This window comes from Lissotriton vulgaris, chromosome 2_1 (genome assembly GCF_964263255.1).
Source record: "Lissotriton vulgaris chromosome 2_1, aLisVul1.2, whole genome shotgun sequence".
NCBI lineage: Eukaryota > Metazoa > Chordata > Amphibia > Caudata > Salamandridae > Lissotriton > Lissotriton vulgaris.
In genome coordinates, this window is record NC_141687.1 from 191,630,942 (window position 1) to 191,657,278 (window position 26,337).

Here is a 26,337-nt window from a genome sequence, read left to right on the forward strand (position 1 = left end):
CCGTGACCTCGTTTACATCGGCGACACCTCTTGAAAAGGATTATCGTTTTGCTTCTTAGGCTACACTCATTCTAATGCCCCGCCCCCATGCAAACACTTTTGTGATGCCACTTAAAGCCCTGGGAAAATCAGCTAAAGCCATTATCTGATCCTCCTTATAGTACATACTTTAGACAGTAAAAATAGGACAACATCACTTTAAAATGTGTTCTAGAGGTATCCTAATAATCCCAGACTGATGATTGAAGTAAACAAAGATGAACAAGTCATGTTTAAAATGACTACAGAGGCTTTTATATAAAGTTATATTTAGGTATCATGCTCGAGCCTTTGCAGAATATTAAAACTTGAACAAATACCTGGTATTTCCCTCTGGGAAAGGTGGTAACCCTAGCTGCAGTCTTAAAGTATTTGGCTGTCTGAAAAGAATAATGAGTATGTTTTGATGCAGGTTACTTAAATGTTTTATTCACTCATATGATAATATTGTTATTAAATTTTCATGATCCTCATGTTTATGCTTTCTGAGGTCTGGGTGTATTTTGGGCTTCTTGTGAGAGGACTTGTTCTAGTTTGGGTTTTTAAAGGGGCTTGTGATTTCTTAGTATGTAGTATAAATGTGCAACACAGCAGCAGCTGACTAGCAGCAGCAAACAGGGACTGCAGAGAGACAGGTAGTATATGGGCCACAGAGGGAGGGTCACTTACATGAGGGAATTGGTGCTAGTGGGCGCAGTGCTCTACAGAACTCTTGGCCCCACCCTCCATTCGGCAAATCCCTGCTTGACTTCATCGCACACTACGCTCTCATCTCGACGTACTACTTCCTCCTCAGAGATCTCAATTTCTACCTGGCGACCACAACACACCATCCTTAGTGTAAAACCTCACCACCATTGGACTCATGCAACTGGCCACCTCTTCAACCCACTCAGCAGGACACACACTCGACCCCATTTTCTCAACAAGCAGCAACATCTCCTTTAGCCACACCTCCAAACTACCGCCAAACTACAGTGGACCTCCCAACGATGTGTCCATTTCCCCTTCACCAAACCCACCGTACACCAGCATGCCCACCAGCCGCGCAGAAGCCTAACTCACCACCACCCTCACCACAACCCATTCACCAACATCCATGGATGCCAATGCCTCTGTATGCAACCTCCACTCATGAATCTCCAACTGCGCCAGTACACTGATCCCCCTCAGGAAACCATCAGGCAAGCAACGCTCCAAGAAAGCAAGTTGGTTCTCTCCCGCCCTCCAAGATTCCTCAAATAAAGATGGAGAAGCTGCAAGGCCTTGGCAGACAACGCATCCTTTCCGAATCGCAGTCAGTGAACACCACCACCTCATCAAATTAACTAAAAACCTGGCCATAGAAGAACGCATCAATGCCAGTGCACACAATAGCAAACTACTCTTTACCTTGGTCAAAGATTTCACCAAACCAGGCGTGGAGATGACAGACATCCCCCATCCCAAGAACTCTGCAACATCTTTGCCTCCTTCTTCCACCGCAAAATCAAGGCAATCTTTGACAGGTTCACTAACCAAAACCCACTGACCCCAAGTGTTACCACTGCACCCAACAGCCCCAGACGCCAGCAGACCCTACTCAGCTGGACCTCCCTCACAACCAATGATACCCTCAAGTTCATGAAGAGCATCCACTCTGTAGCCCCTCAGATCCCTGTCCCCACAACTTATTTAACAGAGCCAGCCCCTCCAACGCACCCGAACTCTGGTGCCACCACCTTCCCTGAAGACTTGAAGCATGTCAAGATCAACCCCCCTTCTGAAGAAACCATCTGCCGACCTGACGGATCCCAAGAACTATAGACCCATCTCTCTGCTCCCCTGCCGAGCCAAAGTCATTGAGAGGCTATCAACACCCAACTCTCCAAGTACATCGAATCAAACTACATCCTGGACCTCTTCTCATCATTCAGAAGAAACCACAACACCAAGACCGCTCTACCCACTGCCACAAATGACATATGCATCCTCCTCAAAAGAGGCAAAACTGCGGCCCTCATCTTCTTGGTCCTCTTGGCTGATTTAGACACCATCTCCCATGGCACCCTCTGCACTAGATTTCACGATGTCAGCATCCATGACAAAGCCCTCGACTAGATCTTCTCCTTCCTCACCGGCCGAACACAGACAATCAGACTTCCACCTTATCTCACAAAACCTACAGAAGTCAGCTACAGAGTGCCACAGGGCCCCTCTCTGAGTCCCACCCTTTTCAACATTTACATGGCCCGTCTGCAAATATCGTCAGAAACCATGAACTCAACATCGTCTCCTATGCTGACAACACCCATCTGATCTTCTCCTTCTCCGATGATCCCACAGCCACCAAGAACAACTTCCACAGCAGAATGAAGGCAGTAACCACCTGGTTGAAGGACAGCTGCCTGAAGCTCAACTCAAACAAGACTGACTCAATGAACCGCCAGATCAATGCTGTCTCATCCTCCTGCTTCCTCGCGCTCTGCCTGCTCTGAAAGATCTTTAAGTGGATCCCCACTGAGACAAGGAAAACAGTCATCCAGGCACTCGTCTGCAGCAGACTCATCTACGGCAATGCAATCTATGCCGGCACCACAAAAAAACTCCAAAAGAAGCTGCAAAACATCCAAAACACCCCTCCAGACTCATGATGAACATCCCTCGCCACAGCCACATCACCACCCACCTGAGAGACCTTTACTGGCTTCCGATGAACAAAAGAATATCCTTCAAGCTCCTTATGCATGCCTACAAAGTACTCCACAGCACACGACCTGCATACCTCAGCCACCGCCTCTCCATCTACACCCTCAACAGACATCTCCGCTCTGCCCATCAGGCCCTAGCCACCATCCCAGGGATCCACAGGACCACCCTGGAGGAAGATCCTTCTCCTACCGCACTGCAGGGACCTGGAACTCCCTTCTTCTGCATCTCAGGCAAGCGCCATCTCAGCCTCAATTCAGGAAGGACCTCACGTCCTGGCTCTTCAACTAAACAGCAGAACCCCCCCGACCCCCCCCCCCCCAGCGCCTGGAGACCCTTACAGGTGAGTAGTGGCGCTCTACAAAACCCTGATTGAGTGACTGCTTTGGGTCACCTGCAGTAGGTATTTTGGTAAATTGGGTGAGACACAGTCATAGTTGCCAAGATTTCAGATTGCTTACATGTGACAATTCAATGGTTTTGATGAACGTGTGAGTGACATTTTTCTGTCAAATGTGTGACTCATTGAGTGACACTTTCTTGTGAATAAAACCAAGCAATTAAGTCCATGCGAAGAGATAAGTATTAGACGTTAACCGCCTTTTGTGCCATGAGAAGCTCAAACAAGACATTGAAACTTCAAAACCTCTGAAATGGAAAATCACTAACCTGATATATTATGAAAAAGGCTTCTGATTCTCTGCAATATCACAAGGATCTAGCACCAATTGGCACTTTACCTTATGAAACTATATCCCAAACTAACTCATGGGTACAACTCTGGTATCTGAAACCCCTAGCACAATGTATGGCATTGAGGCCCACAACCACTGTGCAGTGCAATGAGATAACTCATTGGGAGGTACAGAGGCTGAAGAGATCTGTTCTTGTCTTTCTGTCAGTGTTGATTGCTGGCTTAGCTTGATTAGGTTCTTCTGTATAAATGTTCTTCTTGCAGTGGTGTTGTGAACACCCCACTACACCAGCTTGAGCTTAGGCTGGGGGGACTTGAGGGTATTACCTAGCCGGAAGACTGAGCGAGGAACTAAATTAAGCTAATCGGTGTGCGAAACTGCCCCAGCTTGCAGTGGCTGACCTTCATGGGGGAAGTAGTTTGCAGACCTATTTCCCTTGCTGATGGCCTGTCTATGTACAACTACAACCCCCAGAAGATCTCCACTGGCTGCTTCAACTCGTGCAAGAGACAGTCACAGGGAATCAGAGTCCTGCCTTCGGGCCCAGTTCCTGCCTACTGTGGCTGGTAAGATGTCCATTTTCAGTTTGGACAGAAGTTATGTTTAGAAGAGCAAGTCCTCAACTGCCTTCCTCTCCCCGCTCTTTATTAAGCTGCTTCTGTTGGAGCGTTTCATCTGTGTTGAGGCGCCTGCCAAACCTGTGCTCCCTACACATTGGTAAAATCTTTAGAGCGTCTATTATAATCCACATTTGTAAAGCACGAACAATCACCCGTAAGGATCTCTAGGCGCAGGGGGCCGTTGGGAATATTAAGCAAGCTTTTGCCCAGAGTCACATTGTGCTGGGCTAATCTATCGCCGCCGGGGATCGAACCGTAATCCCCAGATACCGGTGTCAGTCTGCCTGGCTGCGGCGCCACACCTCTTCCATTCCTACCCCCAAGAGAATGCAAAGAAAATGTTGCCCTTGGTATAATAAGGAGTGTAGGCATCTCAGGAAACAACGAACCTTGGCCATAAAAGCCAAAGATTCAGCCTCAGAAGGGCATACAAGCAGGCACATTTAAAGCCAAAAAGGTTTTACGATGAGAAGGGATGGCAGGATATTAAGGATGCATGTGAAAGTAAAGATTCAAAAAGATTTTGAGCCCTGGTCACCTGGGGTGGCAGTAGGACTGACCCCCAACAATCATATCTCTGCAAACGCCGGGTTAACGACTTCAATGCGCTATACTCAGACGTAGCTGAGACACAATCTCAGGAAGCCCTCCCAGTACATGTACAGATCATACGGCGACCTGTTTGATTTAGGCCACATCGAAGCCTCTGCTGAAGCCTTAGTACCTGCCAAAGCTCCTGGCCCTAAGGGCATACCAGGTGACATCTTTTTACACGAGAGGACAATTGGTCAAAAAACATCTTGATTCTATCTAATGCTATTGTGTGCGGCACCTTAATACCAGAGTACTGGAGAGGTGTTGAGGTGATAACCGTAGAAAGGAGACTGGAACTCACCTCTCAACTACAGGCTTATCAGCCTCATCGGCTCAATTGAAATAGTATTCTGTCACATTGTACTGGATTGATGCCAACAACATTCTAATTCTAATTCTAATTTCAGACCAAACACTAGTACTATTGATTAGGTTTTTCCTTTCCTCCTTTTGTTTTTGAAAATTATTGTAATAAGCAAGGGCAGTCTTTACGTCTCATTTGTCAAACTTAAAGTCAGCATTTCACTTGGTCCAAAGAGACATTCTCTGGCACGTGCTCCAGTGACATGGGTAGCCCATCGGACATTTTATGTTTAATCATCCTCCTTCATGAGTTTGCTGGGATGATCAGGAGCAGCTGACCGAGCCTATTCCCGTAAACAAGGGTGTTTGCCAGGGATGTGTGCTAGCTCTAACCTTGTTTTCTGTATACTTGAACAACGTAGTCCAGTTCCTTTCTTTCATCCTGCTGATGCTCCCTCCCTAGGTGAGGCGAGAACCTCTACACTCCTCTTTGCCTATATCGCCTTATTGGTCTCTAAAGACCCAGAAGGTTTCCACCACCAATTAAATCGATTTGAGGTACTCGATACAAGGACTGGAGATTAACACATTCAAGATCAAATTCATGGCAATCCACCCTCACAAAACCTACAGGGAAGGCCTACCCGACGGGGAGATTGCACTATAAAGGGTAGATACTTTTGAGTACTTGGGCATAACACTTTCAGTAAGTATGTCTTGGAATCCACACCTGGAAAAAATGGCCATAAAGCATAGGCAAATTGTGAGTGTCCTGCTGAAAGAACAGCACGCATACAATATTAAATGTGTTGCAGCAGCAGCACTCCAAATATATGATTGGAAAGTGGTGAGCTCAGCCCTCTAAGGGGCCGAACTCTGGGGTTTTGCCAATTTAGTTGATCTGTCTAGAAGCGAACATAGGTTCCCGAGAAACCTAGCCCTCCTACCCCATAGCACCACACTCTGCACTTGAAATTATATATGGGTAGAAAATCGATTAAAGATAAAGCCAGGCTGTGCTTATTGCTGTTCTGGAAGAGTATTAAGACTACGCCTGAGTTTTCTTCCTATGCTGTTGCCCCCCAGGAAGTCTCTTCCCTATCAGGTTCAAGAAAGATAGCCTGGATAAGCAGGGAAAGAAAGCTGCTGTTCCCTGAGTGTGCAAGAGGCATGAGAATGTAAATTCCTCCCTACTAAAGATCAAGTGAAGGCACGCTACTGGGAGTGGGTAGCTCAGAAATGGCTCAATGCGGAAGTGGGAGGCTCCCTATCTAGCGATTTTCTGGAATTTTTGCCCAAGCAGTATATTACTGATATGTTGAAAACAAGCACTGTATAAATCAAAGATATTAGCCAGTTCACATGATGTTTGCTTGTGAAATATATATAGTAGCAGAGTAATTTATTTATTTATTTAAAAAAAAAGGCAAATTCCTGCTCTCTTGTGTTTATATGTAAATAGTATATTGGAAGCCTGTTGAAAACATGCACCCCGTAAATCATGGTGAAATTAGAGGTACTGTGTGCAAAGTTTACCCTGTAGGGTTGGGGGATATGCGATGAGAACATACCAGGTTTACGAAATAAGAATTGAAAATCTCTTTACGTGAGTGGATTCTACAGGAACGTATACAGACTGAAGCTCAGTTAATAAAAACAGACAGGAGGACAGAAGGCACCGCACAGTGAGGCGAGAGAGGGCTCCATTCCACCTATGTACAGTCAGTTCTTACTTTAGGCACCATAGACATTGTGTTGGTGCACCCAAAAAGCAGCACAACGCCACATCAGCATCAGAGGTGTGGTTTACAAACACTGGCATCATAACAGTGACACTACATAAAGTACTTGTGCTTGCTTTAACAACACTGTATTATTCAGCTTTTTTTGGTATGATATGACATGTTCTTGCAGTGTGGTGATGACAATACTGGAAAATTGTAGTTCTTTTCAGCAGTTGTAGTGCAATGCACAGCCCAGCATAACTCAACAATCGCATCTGCTTTCACAAACCTTCCATACACCTCTGCTCGTCTGGACTTCTACTTGCACACATCCAACTCATACGGATAACCAGATGTGGAGGTCGATCCTTTTACATCACTCCTGAAGCATGGAATGACCTGCCACTACACACTAGAGCCTCCTCCTCACTTCTTGAATTCCACAAAAAGCTGAAGACCAGGTTCTTCAAGCAGGCCACTGGGCCAAAGGTTTGGCAGGCTCACACCTGCTCAGCACCAGGATACCCTCCCGGATGATAGTGCGCTCTACAAATCTGTATACCATAACATATCATACTTTTGCTGTTTATTATGTTATTTCCATTTTTCAAAATCGTGTGACAAGGATATTGTGGTGTGTTGGACATGGCCCTTTTTGCAGGGTTATCCCCAAACTTTTTGCTTCTTCCTTCCTTGTTTTTCCTGACCTGTGGTTGTTGGCAATAGGACTCTGGGCACTTTCCCACTGCTGATCAGTGCTAAAGTGCATATGCTCTCTGTATAAATTGTTATTATGAGTGGTTATCCATGAATGGCATATTTGTATTACAAGGAAGTCCCTAGTAAAGTGCACTGAGTGTGCCAGGGCTGGTGATTCCAATGCTACTAGTGGGCCTGCAGCACTGATTGTGCCACCCACATTAATAGCCCTAAAATGGTGTCTCATGCCTGCGACCGCAGTGCCTGTGTGCAGTTGCTAACTGCCATGCTACCCTGGCCAGTGTCCACACTGGCCAGGCCTAACCCTTCCCTTTCTGTACACATTGGGTAGAAAGGTAGAACATGTACTGATGTGTGTGACATGCTCTGGTAGTGAATTACAGCCATTTTCGTTTTTTACTATTGAGAGGGATATCTTGTCCATAGGCTATAATGGGGAATGCTTTGTATAATGTTTACCTGCATATCTTCCCATAGGAGCTAGATAGAAAATTAAAGTCTGGAATCCCTGAACTCAGAATTTAATAACACATCTTTTTGGACAGATGGTTTTTAAATCCTGTGTTTGAAAACAGCTCCTTTAGAAAGTGGCTGTTCTCTTGTCTGGCCTTTCTGTGTGCCTAGGCCTGTTTGTGAATTGACTGTCTGGTTTGTGAGTGACAGGGGCTGTGGAGCCCCTAGGAGGTTGGGTGAGTCAGCCCTAGGCTGAATGACTGAATCTGCATCTTGAGTGGGGGAGGGGAAAGCACCTGGGTCTGAATAGGGCTGTGCCTGCCTTCCACAATGCTGGCTCCACCTCCTGCTGGGCGGCGACGACCCTGCCCCTCTCTCTGAAAGGAAAGAAGAAGTCAGGAAAACAAAGTGCTCCAGGACTGACCAGAACTGGTTCTGATCAAGCCAAGGCCTCTCTGCCTCCAGAGAACGAAAGAAAGACTGGTATGAAAAGGGCTACCCAGGATACAGAAAATTAGATCATCCTGGAATCAAGAAGGAACCTCTGCCAAAGAGAAAGCTGGGAAACTGAAGAGGAAGGACCGCCCTGCTGTGTGTTTGCGGGCTGACCTGCAGTTGCTTTGCTGCCAAGGAGAGGGGAAGGACTTTGCTTTGTGATGTGTCCCCTTGCTTGAAGAGATCTCCAAGGGCCTGAGTAAAGCTGGCTCCCTGAAAGAAGTCCCAGGAACAAAAGGACTTCACCCCCAGCTTCCCACCTGAACTCTACTGAGAGAGTTCTGTCCTTCCTAGAGTGCTTGGGGCCAGTTGTGGTGCCTCTGGAAGATGTACCTGTTGTTGGGAAGCTGGACAAGAAGAAACTAAAGATAATCTGCAAAGTTTCACGCATTGCTCGCTTGCAGAGCGCATCCCCGACAGTGCAAGGAAATTCCCGCTGCTGCGAAGATCGAGATCATCGCAGTGCCTGTTGCCGCTGCAAGAACCGACGCATCCTTCTGTTGTGGAACGCATCACTCCGGTGTTGGAAGATTACCATAGCTGCGAGTATCGTCGCAGAGCCTGTCGTCGCTGGGTGAGATCGTCGCACTGCTTGCTTGCGGACCTCATCATGTCGCTGCGAGAGTCGTTGCAGAGCCTTCACATCGGGGGCCGCGAGAGGAGAAGATCGATGCTGCAATGCGCATCGCCGCTGCACCTGAGATCGTCGCAGTCCAAAAGATCATCGCATCGTACCTTTGCGAGACACTTCGTACGAAACCTGCGCACCAGAATCCATTCAAGGTTTTGCTTCCCTCCCCATACAGACCGTAGTCACCGCAACACACCAGCTGCGCCCGGCTGGGTTTTCGCATCGCCTCTCCAGGGTCTCAGAAGTGACGCATCACTTGTTTTTCAACACTGCAGCTTTCACTTGGAACTTTTGTCGCATCTAAAGGTACTTTTGGCTAAAACTTGACGCAACTGTGGATTATTTTAACGCAATCCTAAGAACTCTTTTGAAATCATAATCTTGAACTCTGTTGGATTTTTGTCGTTTGGTCTTGTTTAGTTAAATACGCTTAGTTTTCGAAACTGGAGACCCTGAAATCTAATATGCTGCATGTGCTTACTCTTACTATTATAAAGCAGCATCTCTGCATAGTTCAAGGACGACACTGCAAGATCTCTGCTTGTTATGTTATTGCTATTTGTATAGCGATTTCAAACGTTACTATAGGTGCTTTTTGTGCAGGACTGGGAATGCAACTGTTTGCTTGTCTATGTACTTCACAGATGGCAAGTCATCGTTTAGGATACCCTCAAGATCAGATTTTATTAACCTTCATTAACCCCTTCGATGCTTGTGACAAGGTCAACTCGTCATGGGTGTTACCTGCGCTGTGCGTTTGACGAGTTGACCTTGTCACATAACAAGGGATTTTTAAAATTGCAGCACAGCACAGGAATGTGCTGTAGCAATGATGCGGTTAAATAAGATGTCTGCACTTGAATAAGTTCCCTTTTAATTCAGGAATCTTACCACACATACCGTGGACAATCCATTTAATCTTTATGCGAGCCCTGAGCACAATACTACAGATCTCATCTCTTTATGAGTGCAGATGCAGTGGCGTAACAAAACTTGCGTGGGCTGCACCCGCAAAGTGCACGGAGAGGGCCCTCCATGCTCCAGACCCAGTTACTAGCTCTCAGGCCCACCCGTGCTCAGTGGCGCAGGGGGCTCGCTGCACCGTGGGGGCTGAGGGGCTATTGTGACGCCACTGTGCAGATGATACCCAAATGCTGGTCAAAAGGGGAGTTTGCAATTTCTACTTTTCAAGAGTGCTTACCAACACTTGACAGCTGGATGTGCCTCAGTCGGTGTAAGCTACACGGACTCTAGATGGAAATCATTTATGGATGCACACTCATATAGATATACACCATGATGGGCCTAGAGGCACACCTTAATAGTGAAAGCCCACAAAGTAAACAGCATAGCTGGACCCAAGCAGAAAATCACCATAGCAACAAGTCACTTCTCAGCCTGGGCTTGGCTCATAACTAAGTTGCCTGAAGCAGCAGTGCTAAGAGCACTGGTGGCTTAACTATACCCGACAGAGCTGCGTGAAGCACCATGTCACGCTTATATGAGCTAGTAAATGCGCAGCAATTTCAGCACCTACACTACAATACATTAGTTCAGCCACCAACATGTGGTTTGTGGTAGGTCTACACTGTGATGGGGCTTCTGTGGAACTGGGAACGTGAAAGGAGGAGACAGGTATGCAAAGCATTTGAGTAATTCATGAGGGAGGTGTCTGTATACTTAACAGCGTGCTGAGTAAACATACTTTTAACCCCTTCGATGCTGATGACGAGCTCAGCTCGTCATCACCCACGGGTGGCGTGTGCTAATGATGAGCTGAGCTCGTCATGTATCGCGGTAATTTTAAAATTGCCGCACAGCGCAAAAATCGCCGCAGCAGCGATGCGGTTAAACACTATTCAACCAGCAGAGTTGGTCATAGGCATACATGCTGGTGCCATGTCATGAGTGGCCCCTTCACCCATACTGAGATTTTTGTCACCCACCCAATGTAATTTGGGAATTGTACTTAGTTTTTAAAATGCTAGGCAGTGTTGTAAGTGGGCTGGGTCCTGTTTCTACTGGGCCCCAATTATTGCCCTTCATAATCCTTGACAGGAGGAATGGGACGACGTGGAAAATGAGAATCAGGGCTCAGTGGCTGAGTGTTCGTAGGAACAGAAGGACCAGGGATAGAAGGTACAGAAAGCCTCGATCAGCATGACTAAGAAGTCTAGGAGTGTCTACGAGTATCACCAAGGACCAGAAGGATGAATATAACCAGCGCCATGAGTGGCAGACACTCTTGTACAGACACAAGAGGACCAGTACCAGGAGAACAGTGGAAAGGAAGACCCGGGATAGGAGGACTGGGACCAAATAGATTAGATCAAGAAAGACTTGGGCACCAGGAGCAGAAGGACCATGACCAACAAGACCACGATGTCAGAAACAAAGGCAGATTGACTAACCTTGTGCAGTCGAGTACAGCAGGAGCGATGATGATGCTAGCTCTTCCCTTCCCTATTAGCGGTGTCCTTGAGGAGTCATATATGTACACACTCCACAAAGAGGACCACCCAAGGGGAAGGGGAAAAAGTGGAGAGCGTCTTCACGGTGAGCCGGATCACATATCCGGACTAGCACGGTTCGCGCAGTGTGCCAAACAGCTAGGAATAGGTGAACTGACACGGAAACACACAGCGCGTTGCGCGAGTAACTGAGAGGCTCCACAACGGTCAGATACAGTGTATCCATTGCACGCGATCTCGGAAATAGAGTCTCAAATCCCCCAGTGCTCTCCAAGGAATCTGTAGAACGGCAAGTCGAAATCCACTCCGGTCAGAAACTGCGGTTCATTCCAGGTGACAAGCACCGGGCAAAGGGAGGGAGGAGCAGATATAGGAAGTAGACAGAAGCAGAGGGTACTAGACATAGACAACAGACCAAGCAGCAGGAATTCTGGGAAATGTAGTTCGAAGGTCTAGGGAGCCCGGATCGTGACACACGAATAGGAAGGACCAGCGCTTGCAGGACCCGGAGGCACTATATCAGCAGGATTAGGAGGACTAGAAAGGATCAGAAGGTCAAAGTCCAGTGGGACCTGGATCAGAAGATCCTTGAGGGTCTAGGAGGACCAGGGTCAGTGGAACGAGCACAAGACAATGAAGATTATACTTAGACGGATCACTATTATTAGGGCCATGGCAGAGGGGGCCCGGGTGAGATAGACTAGAATAAGATTGAACAGGTAAATAAGGATGACAGGTAGAACTAACAAGGGGCAGGAGGACTCAGAGACTGGGATGGCTAGGGAAAGCATGCCCAGCAGGACCAGCATCAAAAGACCTGAATCAGGAGGATTAAACAAATGAGTACCAGAACTATGGAGACATGGGGCTGTATAATGGAAAGTACCTTGAGCGCACAAGGGGTACGTGCACCTACTTTGCTAGACCCCAGGGCACTTTTGTATTATAGAAGGGGCAACAGATAGCGCTGGCACACATATATAACATCTGCGATATCCCCAGTGGGCATTCCCTTGTTTGCATAGGGGTGTGGACCCATGCAAACGAGGAAATCCTTTAGAGTCTGTGCCCATGCTGTATTTTAGACAGGGCAGAGATGCAAAGAAGCTTTCAGGATGCGCACTGATAGTGCGCCACCTAGTAGGCGGCGCACTCTCAGTGCGACCCCAGAAAGCAACCCACTGGAGGGGAGAAACAGGTCCTATGAACGCCCCAGGCATCCCCTTGCAGCCAAGTGCTGTCACTCACTGCACCCACGTGGAAGGGAATCACCCTCCTCTCTTAAAAATGTAGGCGGGTTGCTGCCTGCACACTGAACCACGGAGCGGCTGCCAGAGTCAGGAAGACCAAGGGGAATGGACTTGTGTGGCACAGAGTTCCAGGAGCTTGCAATGTAGTATTACCTTATGTTGATGTCACAATAAGTGAAAGGCAAAAAGGAGAGCAACTGAGTCAGTCACTGTGAAATATGCAAGCAATGTGGTTGGTTTGGGACCAGGCTACCTTGCCATCAATTGCGCTTGTAGATGTCTATATTATTCCTGGGTCATTGGGAAGGTATTGTTGCCCTCTGTTTTAAGGTTTCTTTACGGGTACATTAAAGGAAGCTGGACCAGTCCATAGTGTGACTCCAGTTGTTATTGGAGGGATTATCATTGTTGTTCCCATACATATAATCTGACACAGGTCAGATTACAAGATGATGGTATGTGACTCCATCTACCTTACACTTGTCTGACACACGCCATGGTAATTGCACATTCAAGATTGTCGTCAGAGTATTGGAGTATTCTTCTAAACCGCACACATGATTTTGATTTTTCTAAATTGGTCTTCATTAGTTGTATGGTGTGCAGAGAGAAAAGAAGGTAGTTAACAGGCATCCAGCACGTAAATGTTACATTTCCATCACAGTATTGTATACATATAGACATTTTTGAACCCTATGTCATGTTGTCCATTACATCTGATCCCCAGAACCTCAACCAAATACTGTGGTTGGTGTCTAATATAGTAGGAATAAAGAAGTGCCACAAAGGAACTATCACAGTAACATCAAAGATCAAAGAGGACCGGAACGATAAAAACTTTGTGGTAAAGCCAACCCCATCAGCACAGTCTGTTGCATCCTACCGAGCTGTCACATATCTCCTACCGCTCCTCTACCATGGTATCAGGAACATACGGCCTACAGTGACAGTTCAACAGACCTCTACTTTACACATTGGTCATAGGTATAGTTGCCTCAAAGTAGATGAGAAGAGGGAAGGACAAAGAAATTACTCTGGCCCGCTGTCCATGCATTCTCTGCTACTGATGCTCACCTCATCTGTCTCTGTGGTTAGCGCTCTCCTTCTGACAGCCCTGCTATCATTGCTCTTGTAGGGGGTCCACGGTGGTGTTTCATCCAGTGTTGCTGCCAATGCATCAATGTATGTATCCCAGACATTTCTCCTGGTGCCCATGACTCCTAGTGGACTGAACCTCGCACATGATACCTGATTCTTTTCATGTAGGCCAGACTACCCACAACCAATCACAACCATCTAGAAGAAACTCTATCTCTCACAGAACTGTCTGCTTCCCTTCATGCTTAAGCCCAACAACAAATTTGCTATGAAATGACTGGAGCATAATTCGAATCCTTACCCATGATATGCACTGTTTCCATCATAAGCAACACAATAGCAGCCATGCACAGCAAACAGGGTTGTGTGTAGCTGATGACCCAGAAGTGCTCCAGGGCCTTTAAAAGGGGTAAGCAACAATATACAAATCTTGCAATACTAAGCAGTAACATTCTGGAGAAGTGCTTCTTTCTTTTATTGTCAACTTGTCCAAGATTCTGAAGGTAAGAAGCATAGGCCAGACTAGTAAGGAGCGGAGGCTGTTGTTTAGTTGATTTCAGGGCTGACAGCCCTCTCCATCTGTTGTCAAGCTCAGAGACTAATAGCTACTTAGGAAGTGAGCAATAAATGAGTTTCACCAGATCAGGAAACATCCTAATGTGACAAAGGGAATACATTGGCAGCTTTCTCCTGATCCACCAGTTACAACTGGTTTCCGGGAGGTGACCTTAAAAATCTGTATGTCCAGGCTAGAAAGTCCACCATAGACTATGGGACAAGTGATGTATGGATTGCTCAAGGGGCTTGTAAATAAGCCCCATGGTTTCTAACCTAGATCCAAAGGCCTAGATCAAAACTTTCCTGTTTAAAATATCAGCTACAAACTAAATCTAATTCCTTGCCTAACACAAAACAGATCCGGCCCATCTACTACTTGATCATATCCTATTCTGAGGGGGTCTAGTCCACTGCTTCCATGCACCAGTCTGAAATGTGAAATATTCATTGCTTTGTCTCATGGTTTAGTGCATTCCAGCCCCAACCTATTGATTTCCTGGCAACCCCTGCCTGCTGCCAACAGGCAGGGATCCTTTGAAACAGAGGACTTTCAAAGACTTAGGGCAGGACATTTTCCTGGAATTCCTCAGAGATGAAGCATATAAAGGGCTGTCAAGTCTTCTCATACCTGTCCAGTCCCCTACCCATTGACATTGGGATCTTTTCCATGCCCAATACCTTGTGCATTACATAGATTCAGGACCGATGGTCATGGGAAGCATCCCAAGTGACACTATTACGCCATGCAGCAGGCCAGAGTCATTAGTTTACTTGTAAGAGAATGCAAGGGATATGTTTGTTTGTTGGGGAGATCCAAAAGTGCATAGGCTGAGAATCTAGGGATTTGAGTATCAAATACTTTGTCTATATCATCAAGGACCTCTGCCCAATGCTTTGCCATCTTCGGACACTGCTAGAACAAGTGTAGCAGTGTGACCGTTGCCAGACAGTTGTGCTAGCATAACTCAGATTTGTTAGTATCCCAGGCACGTGCACTTACTGGGGTACATACCAATAATCAAAACTGGTTGAAAGGATTCTGCTCATGCCATATTAATCTGCTGCTACGGGGACCTGGTACCGTATACCCTGAGTTGATGCACCAGTAGGCATTCTCTCTAAGAGTGCATACTATTTGGGTGGCCCTCAGTCATGAGAGCCTTACCATGTGATAAAGCAAAAGGATGGAGCACTAGCAGATGACACATATGATTGTTTAGTTCACCAGAGATGAACACAGAAGTAGCTAGAATAACTGACAAGGTAGGATGGCAAAGCATTACCAAGCCATACTAAGGGCATTACCAAGCCATGCTGAGGCATCCCATTCTGTTAATTTAGTTAACCATTTTTGATCTTGGGAGTGCAAGGACATGATCAATGAAATAATCACACTGCTTTTCTCCCTCAACGTCTCATAAAGATAATTCTGAGAACATCTCAAATGTTTCCATACGTTTCCCCAAGACATTCTTTAATGCCAAGTACCAGAAGACTAATGCAAGAACTATTTTGTTGTTTGTCTGTGGGACACAGAAAGGAGATTATTAAAAGACTGCATGCATCTTATTTACAACCAGCAAATATAAGAGGGGCTCCACAATGAGCCTCCTAAGTCACTGTGTCTTGACCCTTCTGTGCCAAGCACTGGAAATTGTCTTTAACACATTTAAACATTCTCTTCAATGGCTATTCGGACCTTTACACCTCTGAGTCTGTCCTGTTTGGGTGCAAATTGCATGTAAGCCGGTTTAGCATTAATTTGTATATGGAGATGGGTGTTTATAGTGTTCCCTTCTAATTTGCAGTCCTACCTGTTTGTAAGTGAAACCTGTGCTAGGCATAACAATACATAAGGTGAACTGTTTAGACAGCAGTTTTATAAACAGTGACTTTTTTCAGGTACTTGCATGACTACTGGCCAAATTGTGAAAACTGTGCTATTTAGCTTGTCACCAGGTGAATAAAGAATTGTCTTTGCTATTTGCATGGCTTCTGGCCAAACAGCACATAATATTTGATATTTAGTCAGTGGTCAGATAAATAATAAAATGTGTTTATATATGCAAGGCTACCATTCAAATAGTACAGAGGGACTGATTTACAAAGGTACATTTATTTTTTGGAATACGTTTACATTTTTGGGTTAGTTCACTATTCGGTATTCAAAAACTGCAATTTTGTTGTAAAGTTTCACTTTTGTAGTATATCTGATAGAGCGCGCGGGTCACCCGGCTCACTAGATTACCAAATTTTCCACGCACTGGGCCCTGGCGTGCATATGATGACAGTGTTTTGCAATGAACCGGGTGAAACCTCTGCCACGCTACTATGAGTAATCGAGTGGGTGACTCTTACACCACTTACTATTCATGTACCTGACTTACCACAGGCACATTACTCCTGACGGATCAGGAGCTAGCAGTGGACAGGAGATACGGGTTTTCCTAAAAGGGAGAAAATGCTTTACACATTTAGTACCTTTAATTCCACTTTAATGTATAATGACCACAGACACCTTGATGGTTTTAAGGGTTTTATATAGTATAAGTTTAGGACGAAAATGCCCTTACAAGTAGGCAAATGCAAAGTAATACATCAATGATTATTATCAGAACAAGGATATAGCTATGGATGAGAGTGAGTATCATAGAGTAAAAGGGAACACTATAGGGCATGAATCACAATAAACATATTAACTAATATGGTTTAAACTAGGGCAAGGTCGTAAGGAGGACCTAATGTGTGATCTAATACCTTTATACTAATTCCTAAACCTTATGCTATCTTTCTAACTTCACGGCAACCATACTAAGGGAAAGGGAATAAGTGGAACAATCTAGATAAACTGTTGGGTTTAACAATGTCCTATAGGAAGGGTAAGAAGTGGAACATGTACTAATAATCAATTGCATGAAATTACATTCAAAAGAGACATAGAGAATATCGCAGGCAAGATTGCTTTAATCAGAGGAGGAAAAGTTGAGGGTTATAGTATAGACAGACACCTATACCAATATTTACCTAGGTGAGAATGAGGACTAACCCTGGTCGCGGGTCAGTTGGGAAAGAACGGGACAAGGACCCTCAAGGATTCAGGAATACCAGAAGGTGAGCAGGTACAGCTCATGGACAGTCAGGACAGGATACCCCTCAGGTCTGGGTCAGGGCTGGGTTCACCAAGGCACGACCAACCCCTCACAGCTTCGGATGCAACGCCAGCGTTACCCCCTCTTCTGCACAGAATCTGCCAACAACCCCGATTGGGTTTTCGAATCTCCCAGCAAAGTGCTTCGCTTTAGCACTTAGGACTAATTTCCACCCCTTGGAGTTTGTGGAAAGTTTCAGGCAGAATGCTCCGCAGCACTCTGTATCAGGCACCTATAGAGTTTGTAGGGTCAGTGACAGGTCTGCTACTCGGACAAGTCGGACAATTTCTCGAAGCTAAGCTAGGCTATTTATACAGTTTTAAGTCCCCAAGACCACCCATAAATGTTGCAAAATGACAAAATCCCATCTTCTGATTGGTCAAGGGAGGTGGTTAGATCATAGGTACCACCTATACTTCACGTGACATTACCCTCCCCCTAACACCTGGGTTCCCAGGCCTACGTGTGGGAAAGTACAATAGTGAAGAAAAGGTTTGCAACATTGTTGCACATTCAGAGCAAAAATAGCATCTCTTCAAGGGCGAAGGTGCGTCTGGAAAGGATAGTCCCCTTTTCAATGGCCAACTGGCCAGGTTCCATTGCTGCACATCCCAGATCTTAGGTCACGTGATGAGGGATACGTCAGCTTCAATATGGTTCTGGTCACTAAGTCCAGGCCCTCATTTACGCGGTACATGAAAAGTAAGCGAAAACAAATTAATAACACAGAATAAAATGAATACACTGTACACCATGACCAACTACTCTTAATCCCTTATTTTATAATACTTATAGCTTTAAGAGTTAGTGCAGAAAAGATGCATATACAAAAGCGGCTTAAGATAGCATGAAGCACGATTAGTGACAAGCGGCCATTTTAACACCACTGCGCATGAGCGAACTTTTCCCTCCAGATTGCGAGTGCGTCACATCACATGGGTATGACCGACGCATGCGCAGACTGGATTTCTGCAAAGCGGCCATTTTATTAATGTGCAAGCTTGATTATGATGAAAAACACATAGGCAAGCCTCCTAGGGACACCCGTGTGTTGGGGAAATACAAATAAAATGACAAACAATCGGAATTAGTACAGTTATGATTCAGGCGAGGTTCATGAAGAGAGCAAGTCGCGTTACGTGCGAATCCTTGCTCCATCAATCCCCTCTTTGATGATATTTACTATCATCACTACACATGAAAACAGATGCCAACTTCATTCATCCAATTCATCCATCTCAATCTCGACGAACTTATTGTTGAGCTTTCTCTCCGCCTCTCTGTGTGTATGATTGTTCTTTATTTTCTTATATATCTGGTTTCTTAATTCTTCTAATTCTAATTCTTCAGCCTTTCGTTTTCCTCTTTTATTCACTATATATTTTCTGCATTTCTGGCATTTGCAACAGATGAATATGATCAGAACAATCAAACCTATTCCAGCTATTGGCATCAGTATTTTCCATATAAGACTTTTACCTAAATTAGAGAACCAACTACCTACAGAGGAGAGACCATCAGTCAGTCTCTTCCAGGCACTGTCAACCTCTAATGGTTTGAGTTCTTTTTCCAAATTAGTAATGTTTCTTATATATTTCTTAATTTCGACACTTTTATCAGGAATGTAAGTGCAACAATGTTGTGCCCTCAGCATCCTGCAGACTCCGCCCTCTTTTGCCAATAAGGTATCAAGAGCAAGGCGATTCTGTAAAACCATTGATCTGATCGCAACCATTTCGGTATTGATCATCAGGAATCCAGCAGCAGTGTCAGTAGATAACCAATCCACTACTGTAGATAATTTGCAGATTCTATGAGTATTCAGAACTACCCCCATTCCAGGTATCAGTGCACTAAAAATATCACCTACAATTTCTCCTACACTTTCACATTTTCTACGCACTAAGTCATTAGTAATCTCATTGCTTCCAGCTGCATTGTTCACATGGTATATTTTCGGGAAGACAATGCCAAAGTAGCAGCTTCCATACCAGTGATCCGGCAATTTGAAATACGCCTTGTTTCCACATATATAATAAATTCCTGGAAACACAGGTTCTGACCCATTTTTGAAACCCCAACCTCCAATTACCTTGTAATTATGTTCACACTCGCTGGAACCAATGAATACATTGTTATAATAACTAGTCTTTTCCCTATGAAGACAGAGTTTCCCTTTCCGTTCAGAATCCAGTAACAGAGCAGAAGCAACTTCGCTTTGAGAGGTGTTATCCATGTTTTCTGCCCATCTAGGTGTTCTGTCCTTCTCGTCATTTGCCTTTTTCTGAAACTTTTCCCTTCTCTTCTCTGCCATCTTCAAGAACATTTTCTCTTGTGCATGTAAAGAACAAGTCAAGTTAGCTTTTCTAGCTTCATTTAAGTCTATGTCACCTATAGTCAGGAAATATTCTCCCATGTAGCGAGTCACTTCACCAAGTGTATGTACAAGGTTCAGATTCCCTCTAATAGGAAGTTCTGAAAAGATAACGTCAGTGTTCGAGTAATAATACTGTAAAGTGCTTCTATAGAACAAACTAGCTAGAATACTACAGGAGATTCCATAGGTCAGGGGTAAATGGTGGTATGTCACGCCTTCAGCTACAGAAGTAGGTAGCATCATGCAGACATAGCAATCTTCTATTTCCATAGCTTCTACATAGTGCACTAAAAGATTAGCGAAAACATTTAAGTGTGTCCTGTTCTTCATTTCGTGATAATGTATTTCTCCCTCATCTGCTGTTTCTAAGTCAGGTCGTGTATGTCTCAGCCTCATTGAATTGTCACGTCTTTCCACTCTTCGTGGTGTTTCTTCGGTATGTACAACTTCTGCGTCTGGCGTCATCGAGTCCGTAGGATATATGTTAGGGTCTTTGCTTATCATAAAAGGTATAAACACTGTTAATCCTATCCATATCACTATCATTAGTACTATAATACAGATGCATATTTTACAGCATGTTTTGCAACAGCTAAATCTGGATCTTCCAGAGACATTTGAATCAGACATCTTATCTTACAGGTGGCTTTTCCAACCCCTCTTTGTTTCTTTTCAGCAGAGGTTTTACTTCGCTTCACCTCAAGGAGGGTCTTCGTCAGAACTCCGATCAGCAATGGACCCTTCGTCGCTTTTGCCACAGGCTTCGGGCTCATCAATTTCTTCCAACACCAGATAAGTCCATTCAGGGCTCCGATACAGTTTGTTCTGTTTCTTTACTCTGCCGCGCTTTCGGATGGACTTTCCTCGGGCTTCTTTTCTTTCACTTTCAGCCCTTTTTCGGTCTTTCAGTTTTTCTTCGACTGTTTTTATTCTTATTCTTAGTCTTTTTACATATCGGGGTTCATCCTTCTTCTCGATCCTTTTTGTAGTCGAGGAAACTTGCTCTTCCTCGTGAACTCTTTTGCTTTTTCTTCTTTGTCGCACTATTGCTTCAGCAGTGTCTTTTTCCCTTCCTGTCTGACTAGTTCCAGGTCTTTCATCTATTTCTTCTGCCTGGTCCTTACTCTGACCTAGTTCAGGTTTAGACTGTATGTGATCTTCGTTTGTGAGTGATTCACTAGGCTCTTCTTCCTGAACACGTTCATCTATTTCTAACTGGCCTAGTTCATGCTCTTCGATCTCTTGATTTTCTTCCGCATGAACTTCCGCTTTGACTACTATCTGTCCCTTTCCAACCTCCTCTTTCTGAGAAGGAGTGTTGATGACTTGATCTGTCCCTACTTGGCCTATTCCCTGATCAGATTTGATGATGGCTTTGATGATCTGACCTTCTCCTTCTTGTTCTGACTCACCTGCACTGTCCCACTCACTACCTAGGTAAGAGTATTTTCTGGTTCTTATAGGATCAAGAACCTGGTCATCAGCAGGAAACCATTCAACTTCTTGACTTGTGCCTGGTAGTTCGATGTCAGCGGGATCCGGACCCTCTTCTGGAGTCTCCTCAGCTGGACTACCTTCGGCTTCAGTCGCGTTTTCTCCAGTCACCTTCTTCGTGTGACTTGCATGGATCCACTTTGGTACACCAGCACACTTCACAGCAGTTGTGGTGACAAGGATCACTTGTCGAGGCTTGCCCCACTTCGGTCCAAGGCAACTCTTCCGGGTATGTTTCTTTAACACTACCCAATCACCTGGTCTCAGATTGTGTGCTGGAGTTGTAGGCCATTCAACAGCAGTCTCTCCAATCTGGTGAGAGATAGAACGCACTTGGTCACCCAACTGCCTGCAGTATTCTAGCACCATATCATCAGAAATACTTAGCAGTTTGTGTCCAGGTACCCATGCCTGTCATTCTTCCCATCAGTACTTCATGGGGGCTTAGGCCTGTCTTTCTGTTTGGAATACTTCTCAAGCTCATCAGCACCATGGGCAAAGCTTCTATCCAATTCATTTTTGTGGAGTCACACAGTTTTGCCAGCCTGGACTTGAGAGTGCCGTTTATCTGCTCGACTATTCCAGAAGCCTCTGGATGATAGGCACAGTGCAGCCTTTGCTCCATTTTGAATGCTTTGCAGAGTTCTTTTAGGACTTCGTTTGAAAAATGTCCACCTTGGTCTGTTTCAATTGTCTCAGGAATTCCAAAGCGGGGTATCAGTTCCCTAAGTAATAACTTAGCTACAGTCAGGGCATCATTCTTCTTTGCTGGGTAAGCCTCCACCCACCGGGAAAACAAGCAAACTATGACCAGGACATATTGATATCCCTTACACAGGGGCAGTTTTATGAAGTCTGCCTGCATCCTAATGAAGGGACCTTCTGCTCTCCCAATGGTACTTTGTTCCACTACTGTCTTCTTTCCTGCATTGAACTGTTGACACACTAAACACCTCTGGCAAAGTTTGTCTGCTGTGCTCCTGAATTTTGGACTGTAGAACACCTTTTCAAACATTCGGCACATGGCATCCCTCCCAATATGTGTTGGTTCATGTATTATCCGTGCCATTGCGGTAACCAGTCGTTCAGGTAGTACAGGCATACCAGTCACGTGGACCACAACACCATCCCCTTTCCTGGGTTGACATCCATCCTGCCTCCACATGTCCCTTTCTTTCTTGTCTGTTGTCTGTTGTAGTTCTCTCAATTCATCCCATGTTCCCAATCTTTCAAACAACATCAGTTGGCAGCTGCTTTCACCTCCCCATAATTTAATTAGGAGAGACATTTTATGTCGGGCGCAGTACTGGGCAATTTGGTCAGCATATCTGTTTCCGGCTGTCACCTCGTCATTTCCAGATCGGTGAGCCGCACACTTGACCACAGCCAATTCTTTGGGCAATTGGATGGCTTCTAGTAGGTTTTGTACTGGTTTCCCATTCCGGATAGGAGAACCTGAGGAAGTCATGAATTCTCTTTGCAACCAGAGCTGGCCGAAGTCATGAACAACCCCGTAACAGTACTGACTGTCAGTATAAACAGTTACTCTTTTGTTTTTCCCAATTTTACAAGCTCTTGTTAGAGCAATGAGCTCCGCTACTTGAGCAGATTTAACTTCGAAAAGATAGGAAGCTTCCAGGGTCTTTTCCAAAGTGACTACAGCATAGGCAGCACTCAAACCTCCATTCTTATGTCTCAAGCATGAACCATCCACAAACATTTTGAGGTCTTCATCAACCAAGGCCACTTCTTTGATATCAGGACGGGGTTTTGTGCTAAATTCAGTTAAGTCTATGCAGTTATGCTCAATTTCATCTCCTGCCTCTACATCAATGGGAAGGGGCAATAGAGTGGCAGGGTTTAGAATGTTGCATCGGGAAATTATTACATTTTCTGCACCAATGAGAATCCTCTCATACTTAGTCAGCCGACTAGGGGTGAGATACTGTGTCTTAGTTCGGGTGAGCAAGATCACAACTGAATGTGGAACAAATACAATGACAGGATGTCCCATCACAATGTTCTCACTCTGCTCTAGACTTGTACAGGTAGCAGCTACTGCTTTCAGGCATCCCGGTAATCCAGCAGCCACTGGATCTAGTGTGGCCGAAAAGTAGGCCACAGGACGTCTAATCAGACCATGTTCCTGGGTTAAGACCGAGAGCGCACAATTGTCTCTCGTGTCACAGAACAGTTCAAAGTTCTTAGTGTAGTCAGGCATTCCTAAGGCTGGAGCTGTGCACAGACAATTTCGCAATTTTACCCAAGCAGTCATGCATTCATCATTCCAACAAACTGGGTCTTCTGCTCCTTTCTTTGTCATGTTAATCAAGGGTTTAGCTATAGCCGCGAAACCCACTATCCACTGTCTGCAGTACCCAACAACTCCTAGGAACATTCTTACTTCTTTCTGGGTTACTGGTAGTGACATTTCTCGAATGATCCTGATCCTTTCTGGAGTGACCTTTCGGATCCCTTTCTCTATCTGGTGCCCCAGATATTTTACTGAGGTCTTGCAGAACTGTAGCTTGTCTGGCGAAACCTTATGTCCTCCCTTTCCTAGGTGATTCAGCAAGGCAATGGTATCAGTGACACAGTCGTCTTGACTTCTAGACGCTACCAGAAGGTCATCTATGTACTGCACCAGGACAGACTCTTTTGGAAGAACTAGAGATTCAAGGCATTTCTTTAGAATCTGGTTGAAAATCGATGGACTTTCGGTGTACCCCTGGGGGACACGATTCCAGACATAGACCTGGCTGTTGAATTCAAAACTGAAAAGGAATTTGCTTTCTGGATGCAATGGGATGGAAAAGAATGCATGGCACAGGTCAATGACAGTGAACCATTCCGCATCCCAAGGAATTTGATACAGTATTACTGCAGGGTTTGGTACTATGGGACAGCAAGGTACTACAATTTGGTTTACCTTGCGCAGGTCCTGCACTACCCTGTACTTTCCGCTAGGCTTCTTAATTCCAAGTATGGGCGAATTACAGGGACTGCTCATCACTTCCTGAATGATGTTTGCTTTGAGCAATCTGCTTAATTCCTTTGCGACTCCTTCTTTCACTTCTGCACTCATTTTATACTGTTTGGTATTTGGATATACAGCATTTGCTTTTATAGCTATTTTAACTGGGTCTACATTTGCCATTAAGCCTACATCTTTTCCAGTAAAATCCCAAACTTCAGGTATTACGCTCGATTGCAGTTCTTCAGGTAGACTTTCAATGGACATGGGCTTAATTTCTGTGTCGGGTCTCAGTAACATCAATTTATACAGGCCATCTTCATCTGGGGTCTGAATTTCCACACCATTTGGTGAGCAAAAGATGGTGCAACGCATTTTGCGCAGCAAATCTCGTCCTAATAGGTTCACGGGACTGGAATCACAGACCACAAATCTGTGCATTTCCTTGAAATTCCCTATGGAAATTTCCATAGGCTCAGTTACCGGAGTACTGATTATCTGATTTGAAACTCCCACTACTTGGATAGCATCTCCCGAGAGGGGTAGGTTAGGAACGTCCACTGTTCTTACAGTGGAACGGGTAGCACCAGTGTCCAACAGAAAGGTGACATCTGTCCCTTCAACCTTTCCTTCAATGTATGGTCCAGTCTGGTCTACCGGTAAGGAAGCGCCAAGCACGCACTCCTTGTCCTCCCCTCTCAGGCCCCGTCAGTATTGATCATCGCAGAGGAAAGTATCATTTAACAGGTACTGAGGAATGGGTGCATTTCTTTCATTCTCTCTTTCCCACACTTCGACCCTTTCATTCTCTTGACCCTGATTCCTATAATTCTGTCTAGGAGCGCGTGGCACTGGGGGTTGATTTACCTGCTGTTGGGTCTTTCGGATCCCCTCTTTCTGCACCTGTGGATTTAAACCATTTACGGGGGCATTACCAGCCTGCAAGTGCGGACATTTATCTCTCCAATGCCCCATCTGACCACATCCGTGACAGGGGAATTTTTCCATAGCATCTTCTCTACTCATTTTTACCCGGGGCCTGCCTCCACCCCCAGTATTCGGATTTGTAGCATTATTACTGTTAGTCATTTTAATTAACTGTTTTTCTTGTTGTTCAGCTAATTTCACCTGAGCCCACATTACTTTCTCTTTTAGGGCTTTCTTTTTGTTCTCGATCTCATCTTCGCAGTATTTGGCATATTTGAGAACATCATCAATGGGTTTCCCTTGCCAACTGATTTTGTTATCTCTAATCCACTGGGATATTTCAGGTCTCAATCCTAACATGAATCGATAACTGAAATGGGTCATATCCTTCATGTCCACATTATCGATTCCACTGTAAGTTTTGAACACCTGTAGTAACCTTTCATAAAAGGAGTGAACTGATTCATCACGCTCTTGGGTAGTTCTATCTATACGGGTCCAATCAGTTTCCTTTGCAGGTACCTTTTTCTTTAGGTATTGTATGACTTGATCATACTTTCTCATTACTTCAGGTGAGGGAGCCCCTGTTCTGTCATCTCGTGCATATTCCTCATTTGGCCAATCAATTTCAGTTTTGCATTCGGTCCACAAATCTACAGGTACTACAATGTCGAAAAACCCATCCAGGTCTTTCAGGAGACATTTCTGAACCTTTATGAAGCGTTCAACCTGTCGGTACCACTCAACCGGCTTCTCCCTCAATTTAGGGAAGTCATTGGTAAATGATACTATATCTTGTCTGGACCAAGGGACATGGACATATTTTCCCCCTGGGACTTCCCTCATGGGACATAATTTTTCTGGTTTGTCCACTTCTTGTAGGACGTACTCAGCAGTCCGTGGTCTCTCCTTGCTATCCTCCTTTTTCTTTGCCCACCTGGCTTTCCACTTGTCTAGATCTCCCCATTTCTGTGCTAAGTTTATCAGTTCCTTAATCTGCGTTTTCTTCCCTGCGGTATTCAGGTTTTCTAGATCTTTGTCTGAAAATTCTACCCTGTAGGATTTCTGTAGTACCTT